The 8,764-nt window shown below is 30.7% G+C and overlaps 1 long non-coding RNA gene across 1 annotated transcript; it reads left to right on the top strand.

The window, feature by feature from the left end:
* Nucleotides 1-4,097: 4,097 nt before the first annotated feature.
* LOC119678841 lies at nucleotides 4,098-8,721 on the top strand. The gene is made up of 3 exons (XR_005252365.1): nucleotides 4,098-4,278; nucleotides 8,398-8,508; nucleotides 8,570-8,721. It is a non-coding gene; the product is annotated as an uncharacterized LOC119678841 (long non-coding RNA).
* The last annotated feature ends 43 nt before the right edge of the window (nucleotides 8,722-8,764 follow it).

Raw genomic sequence — 8,764 nt, 5'->3', positions numbered from 1 at the left:
CATAAGCACTCTTAATGAAGTGTTCAACATAGTGAATAAAAAATTTTAAGGATTTTTTAGGGTTTCGAAATTGTTTTTATAATCAACTAAAAGTTAAAGTCCTACGTTGAGTATTGGTATCACATCGGACTGTTGGTCAATTGGACTGACTGCCATTATAACTAAGAGGTATGTTGTGTAGAGTATCATAAGCTTGTGAAAACCTGAATTGTTGTAGTTTTCATTGCAAATTATGAAAAGAGGAGGAGAAAAAACAATATGTCGTTTCCATTTTAGTTATGAGAGCCGAGGTTATCTGTGTCTCATCGCTTAGGGAAGGTAGTATTATTCAGAAATAAATGTAAACATTTGTGTCTTTTTTTGTGTCTGATATATATTACTCATTGTATTAAAAATCGTTTAAGTGTATATCTTTAAGTTTATATATTCATAGCTGCAGTCTTAGTTTTGTGCATCTAAACTTCAATTTTCTTACTAAAATTTGAAAATTTAAAGGTCTCGGATTGCACACTTCACATCAAGCTAAAGGAATACAATGGAAAATGAAAGTAAAAAAAAAATGTGGAAAAAACTATAAAATATTTGAAATATAAAAAATTCCTGGAATTTAATGCAAATGCATGCAAAAATGCAATACAGCCATTGTTTACTCATGTAAATGTAAGAGAAAAATGCCGTGCTAACGAATATATAAAAAAGTTTTCATCTAAATTGTCTACATATTTTAAATTTTCTGTTATTTTTTTTTCAATTCTAAATTAAAATATTCAGCTTTGATAACGCTTAATTTAAGACTTAAAGAATGCTTAGTTAAAATTTTTTTTCTTTTGTTGGTGTTCTATGTTTAAGCTATAATAAATTAAAAGTGACGTTGATGTGGTACAAATTTGCAGGGCTAGCAATTAAATACATACAATTATATAGTCTGCTTAACTCGTAAAATCTTCCTCTCCTACGGCTACGTACTATGTACTATTAGTACCTATAACTATGCTGTTATACTATTTGTGTAGTATTTTATTCAAAAATATTCTTTAATGAGCTTCGTTCACTTAAAACTAAAAATAAAACCGCCATTCTTGCATTTTACAATACATTAATCCATATAGTGCGTTTGACCCAAATACTTCTTCATTCTCATATTATAATATATGATAATGGAAATGATCGTATTATTATTGGATATAGACATTTATCAATTTATGCATTCGGCACATATTGAAGTTCACTTGGAGTCCTTGTAAGCACCAGCCAGCCTAAATGCGACATTGCATATTACCACAGCAACAGTCTTCTTGATTTCTTCATTTCCAAAACCAGACGTTAAAGTTGTATTATCAAGTAGTTGTGTAATATATATCATTTCTTTCTAGTCAACATTAAGATTGTGCAGAATTTTTACAATTTATTGTGCACAATTAATATTAAAGATATTCTCTAGGCTTTAGTGTCAACTAACCTACGCTTATTGTACGCATGCTATTAATCAATTTTAGAAGTCTGAACTTCTTTCTGCGCCTTTAATTGAAAAGACGAGTCACATACAGGTCCATGGCAGTAATATAAAAATATTAGCTAGTGAGATCTGAAAAAATTACCTAAACGGATGCAAGATTTATTTAGGACGGAAGTTAAAGTAGCGGCAATGATACCATCAGCACATAATCACTTCGGCATCACTATGACATCAATAAACTTATAGAGAAATATTAAAAGCAACTGAGAGAATATATTTGGAATATTTATTTCTTGGGAATAAGAAAGTAATAGATTAACTTAATCTCTTACAAGATAATTAATGTGAATGAAGTTGACATACAAAAAGTAAAACGTTCTTGCACATTCAACACCAAATTAATTCTTTAATCAATGCGCAATTTACTACTTTGAGGAGTCATGAATTAATTTGAAGAAATCTATTCCTTATTGTCTGAGAAATGACATTTCTAAATTTTACATGGAATTATAAGGCAAAGCAAACAAATTAAGTGTAGGTAAAAGAGAGTTGAGTACACACATGCATAAAGATATTCATTTTATTGTAAGAAAATATCATGTATGTATGTATCCTTTTAAAACAAATATTTCAAAAATTCCTTATTGCTATGAAATGTCGAGATAGAAAGATACTTCCCTTACACAACTCCATATGGTTAGTTAAGATACTTATGTAAAATAGTTATAGATATTTTTTATTACGTTACTATTCTTCATTAATAACTTTTACAACTTTGTGAAGTTTGTGAAGAAGATGTAATATGTACGGCATTATAGTATACCTCTTAATTTTAACTATTCGAAAGATAATTTTCAGATAATTTATTTTGAACCTCAAGCTGAAGAAGTCGAAGAGTGAATAGCATATGCTGAAAATAGTATTTAGCTTCAATGTAAAAAACTTGTTAAAAATAATTATATACTAGTATATATGTACTCTTCTCTATCTATATATATATATAGATAGAGAATGTGGATGGAAAAATAACTTCCTTTAAAATATTGGAAGATATTCTGTTTAATTAATGTCTCAATAATATTTAAAGATATTCGGCAAAAAAAGAAATCAAAGCATTTAAAGTTCTGTATAAAAAATTTAGTGGCTGTTGACGTATGGAGTGGTTCTAACTGTTTAGTATCTAGTTATTAGGTAATACAGCGACAATATATGGAACTCCACGTTACGAAGTAACGTTAATGTAAGCAGTGATTTAAATCTATTTTTAACACAAATAGAGAGATGATAAATTGTCATAAAAATCTTACTATATTTATTGTTAGAATAGAGTAAGTTAAAGACGACTTTTAAAAGAGGCAAATCGGGGTATAAGTGTCAATTATCCCCCGCTTTGCATCACTCCAATTTGCGCTGATTCGAAATACGTCGCCAAAGAAAAACAAGTTTTGGATTCGAATTGCGTGGTTTTACATACATAACTACATACAGAAGGGATTCCCATTTCATTTCTTGTAGGTCACATTATTTAATAGGGAATTCAGTTTTTAGTTAATAGGTGTCAGTTTACATTTGTGTGGTGGAAAGGTAAATTGCTGCCTTATAAAGTATAAAAATGCATCAAAAGCGAAAATAAATTTCTTTAGAACAAACGTTAGACATTTTAAAATGTTTTTAATTAAAAGAAAAATCTGCTGACATTGGGAGATTTTGTGATTAGCTCCAACTACTGTAAGAACAATTTGTAATTTGGTGGGGACAAAGTGAAGAACTTTGGAAAAGCTGTCACTCATTTGTAGGCTAAACAAGTGACAAAAAATAGAAATCCATTATTTGTGAAAATGGAATTCCTTCTATCCATTTGGATGGAAAATCAGAATCAATGGAGAATGCCATTGTGCCACATGCTAATTCAGAATAAGGCTATAACCCGAATATTTTTGGATACCAAATATGTAGAGAAATGTAATTCGATTTGCATTGTTCCGATTTGCGTCACATTCTTTTCCATTTTTATGCTAAGAGCAGTTTCCAAAATAAAGTTTTATGCCTTTTACACATAATTTCCTAACAACGTTCTCCAGTACCTATAAGTAACAACATTATCTTAATCACTTTTGAATATATGCCCTCGTTATAGTGATGTTAGTGTTGACCTAAACTATCTCAGTAGTTAAGTATATTGATTCAAAATAAAAATGAAAATTCGTTTCAAAAATCAATTTCGAACCAAGATAAGTTGACTAATGTGATCAACAATTTATATATGCAGTTTAAAACGCGTTGCTATCTATCCACATGATACATAATAAAATAGACGAACCGCATTTTATAAAATTAAAAGTAAAATTTTAAACAATTTATATATTTTTGAATCAAATAAAAAAGTTTTATAAACGAAATTTATCTGATTGAAAAAATAATATATGTACATTGATAAAATGCAATCCCGTGTAAATATTTAAATATCTTCAATATAAAAAAATAAATATTCAGATTCATTATAGAAAGAGGAAAAAATCGATGACTTTGAAAGTTAAAATATTTAGAAAATTACATTTGCTTTCATAATCAAATATTTGAAAGATGACAAAAAGCTAGGAAATTTAATTTATTTTTATGAAGAATTTTTTAAGAAGTTTTATTTTTATAGCTAAAAGAAAATATTTTGCGAATATATGTTTATTAACGTAATTACTAAAATTCAGTAGTTTTTATGAATTACTCTATTTTCGGAACTCAACAAAGCAACAGAAATTTTTAAGTACTTATTTGTGGGTACAGGAAATGTTGAAACCCTTATTGAGAAATAACTAGGGATACAGGTGAGTAACATATGTAAAATTGAAAAATATGTGATATTTGGACACAAAACAATAAAAATTTACTTAAATTCACATTATATACTGGGTTAGGCGATTGAAGTGTTACCTATTTAACCGATCATAACATTTTTGTGTGAAACTGTTTTTTATTATTATTATTATGTGATCTTTCGGTATTTTGACATACTCCTAAACAAAAGCTTTCTTCAGCGCATTCATACTGGCATATGTTTTATTTCTCACCTTGCTCTACAAAATGGCCTACATAGACAAGTCTATCGAATTTGCATCTGGCGAATTCGAAAGCCATTGTGTGGACGAAGTGAAGTGTGAAACATGATTTTTTAACTATTATTGGTTCACAAGAGCTTTATGAGACGGTACTGAGTCTTGTCGGAACGTCCATAGTCCGCGACCGAAATGTTTGCATGCCTACGGCTCTAAAGTAACTTTCAAAACATTTTCCCGATAATAAGTTGCATTAACTTTGAAAGAACTGAAGGGCGTCCATTGGCGGTCACAGCTGCCCATACCATCACTTAAGATGGAAAACTACTTCAGGTGGCCACTCCTAGTCTCAAGTTCAGTGCGTTAAGGTAAGTAAACACGATCATTTTGAGAGTTCATCAACTGCTCAGTGGAGACATTTTTTTCATTAGAGAATATGACGTTTGGATATTCGTCACGTTCGTGCTCGTGCAAGCGTAACAACTTCTTCCTTGCACCTTCGAGTCTAACTTTTTGTTGCTTTGGTGTTTTACCATCATTTTGAAATATGCGTCTGATGCTTCACTGGGACATTTTCAGTTATTTGGCCATTTGATTATCACTGTGACGTAGAACTCGTTCCAGTCGAACTTCACTTTCCGAACCATTTTAAATGATGTTACTTTCCTCGTCCTCCACCTTAGTGTTTTGCGACAATTATTTGACATGTACAATTAATAATAATCTATTATAACAATCTATGGTACAATACATAAACATTTTATTTACTTTGTGGTTCTTGAGCACACGAACAGCACCTGGTTTTATCCTATAAAACTTAGGTCCAAATGTGTGTGGTAGCTTGTAAAGAATATAAACAGCTGTTATTCGTATGAATTTCAAGAAGCTGGCAATATTAGTTTGACAGATATACCTGTGTGTATTTATAATACTTCAATCGCCTAACCCTGTATTGTACTTATATTTATTATATTAAAACCAACACTATGATTTCATTTAATATAATGAAATCAAGACTATTATCGTGTGTTTAAGTGTCGTGCGAAAAAATATACCGCTTCAGCGAATATTTGGCTGGATAAGTGTTAGCCGAATTTTGTTCTATTGAAATCAAAATATTGGTTGGCATGAAGCGGGTACACCAGAAAACCTTGAAAAACTCAATAAAATTGTTTTAGAAAACCGTAAACTCAAGCCGCATGAGATATTTGACATTCAAAGCATTGCACAAAAAAGTTAAAAAGAATTATTTTACAATTGTCAATGTGAAAACTGCTTTCGAAATGGGAACGTCCAGTATTTGGATCCTCACATACCACAATTGTATGGTTTTTAAATCTAACATACGTTTAGAAATTTTTATGTCTCTAAATTTTCTCCAGGATCACACAGAGTTGATGTGATTTTCAGTATCATGATTAGAATCTTAATTTCGTTATGATAACTATTTTTGGGCGTTCAATTAAGACAATCTATCAATAATATATATCAAAAAATAAAAATGAAGCATTTTCCGCCAAAGGATGTTGACCATATAAATTCTACAAATGACCCACATGCTCACTTGAAATCCCTTTCTTATTTCCTTTCTGAAAGGCTAAAATACTTTCATGAGTCCTACTAATTATGGTAGCATACTAGTAATGTTGTGCTTTTCAAATAATCATATGAAGTTAGTTATTTTTGAGATTTGTGACAAAATATTAGAACTGAGTCCATCAATTTCTTTCCTCCTTTAAAAAAAATCTCTAATTTTTTCGTTCAGTTTTCATTTAATGAGTTTTAAACAGGTGTATGATTTATAATAGCATGAATATGACACCACATTCTTTCAAAATATCTCTTTTAAAATTATGCCAGCGTGCAGCAAATATTCCAAACCTACTAAGCGTACACCTACTGTTTATAAGATATAAGTACAGTAAGACCCCGTTTAAGGATCCCCGCGTAGGATACGATCCATCAAAATAGAGCGTAATGCAAAACAGCGCAAGAAGGCATCTATGGTAGTTTGCGTTTTCTTCTTGCGTTCTGTTAGAAGTTGTTGATAAGTGGATAAATCATCTACAACACACCGTCTTGATTCTCAACTCCTGTCAAAATTTGGAATATTTTCAACAAATTGGTCCATAATTTCAGGTATAGTGCTCAAACTCCCTTTTACAAACGTCATCGATAGTTCTTTTTGCTTTTCTTTAAAGTCACTATTATCAATATTTTTTTTTTTCTTCTAGCTCAGTTAATTTCTTGAGCTCATCATTAGAAAGACTAGCTGCTGTTTCTTGAACTATTTCTTCGACGTCTTCCACATTTATCTCATCAAAACAGGTTTGTTTCGCTAATTTCATTATTTTTTTCACTATTTCATCCATATCGACGGAGCGTCAAATATTATCGCTCTTACTTAAATCTGGCCAAATCTTCTTCCATACTCCTTTATAAGATCTTTCTGTTATCTCATTCCAAGAAAGGTGTGTATTTTCTACAGCATTTATGATATTGTAGTTTTTCCAAAATTCTCTTATTCATTGCTTCTCTTTTCCGTCTGTTTTATCAAACATCTGCTTTAATGTTCGTATTGAAATAAAATAGCGCTAAACCGAAACAGCGTTAAGCGGGGTTTTACTGTATGAGTAATATTACATTTTGTACAATTTAAAAGCAAAACAAAATTAGTTGTACTGTGATTGCTTCATGTTAATACTGACTACATTCTAATTTAAACACATTTAGTCGCATCGATAGTTATGCAAACCATTGAGTAATTTAGATGATTAGCTACACGTCTGTACCTAAAGTCTATTAAATAAATGTCATAAAAATCAGCTTTTTGATAAAGTTTTCATTTAAGAAAGGAAATAATAGACTTGTATTTTCGAAGCATTCCCGGATTATCTGCTGCTCAAAACTAGAAGATGTAAAAGAAAGTGCAAAAAAAGAATACTGTGTAGTGACTTTGATGTTGTCATCATCGACAAAATTACGATGAGAAATATGGTTAGCGGTATTATTCGATTGTTTTGCTTCTTGACAGGTCTTTAATAATAATAATAATAAGCCTTGCTCGACATCAATGATTTCCAGCAGACTTTTCCACCTTTCGCGCCGCAATGCTACGTCCTTTATATCAGTAATGTTGCGTATTCTTCTTCCTAGGGGCTGTGAAACGGTATTTACTTTATTTAACGTTGACCTTCTCCATGTTGTTTTTGGGTGACCTCTTCCTCTTCTAACTTGGGGGTTGTATACCAACGCCTGTTGACAAATTTCAGTAGGAGCCTTTTGAAGTGTATGGCCGATTCATTCAAATTTTCTTTTGCGAATTTCAAGGTTGACATCTCTAACATTTGTTCTGGTTAAAAGGTCTTGATTTGATATACTGTTTGGTCAAAAAATACGCAAAATTCTGCGGAGACAGTGGTTAACAGATACTCTCAGCTTGCTTTGTATGTTTTCCGTCACAAACCAAGTCTCGCAACCATAATGAAGAACTGAACGCATGCTTTAAAGATTTTTATCTTTGTGGGTAAACTAGTAGTATTATAGCTCCACACTTTACGAAGACATGTAAAAGCTCAGGGCTTTCTTTATTCGAGTTATAACATCTTGCGCTGTACCACCATTTTCAGACACAATACGTCCTAGATACTGAAATTCATTTACGAGTTCCATGGGGTCCGTTTCCAATTTCAAAGCTTCGTCAATTGTAGAACAAATTTAAAAATTTTATCTATGCTTTGTCTGTCAAAAATTTAAATTGAATTATAAAAAAAAATTTTTTTTATATAGATTTGTGTAGATACTGTTTCAAAAATACTTATTTACGAATTGAACTATATTTAGTTATGAATTATTAATAATATTAATAGCGATCAAATAAAAATTTTTCAGTTGATGTCCAAGATTGAAAATTAGTTTATCTGAAAAATTCGAAAATTGCGAAGCACTAAACATTACACGTCCGTCAACATATGTTTTATGAAAATTACATTAGAGATTGAGGTATGTAAATGAAGTTGAACATAAAGATGTACATATTTTTATATGCACTTTAAATTTGAAGAGATTCTTAGTCAGGCTAGTGGATACAGCAAAAAGAATTGCATGGGAGTAACTTTAATGGTACTTCCTTAATTGGGATTTGCTGGAACTTTACTTAAGAATCTATTAATCGTTTCGAAGTTATCAAGTAAGTAATCATTCAAAAACTGTTAACAATAATTTTATTTTCTATTACCCATAATTTACGTGCAAAAGG

Source organism: Teleopsis dalmanni, chromosome 2, assembly GCF_002237135.1.
Source record: "Teleopsis dalmanni isolate 2A chromosome 2, ASM223713v2, whole genome shotgun sequence".
NCBI lineage: Eukaryota > Metazoa > Arthropoda > Insecta > Diptera > Diopsidae > Teleopsis > Teleopsis dalmanni.
The sequence above is the reverse complement of the archived record's forward strand: the minus strand, read 5'-3'. Positions and strand labels throughout refer to the sequence as shown.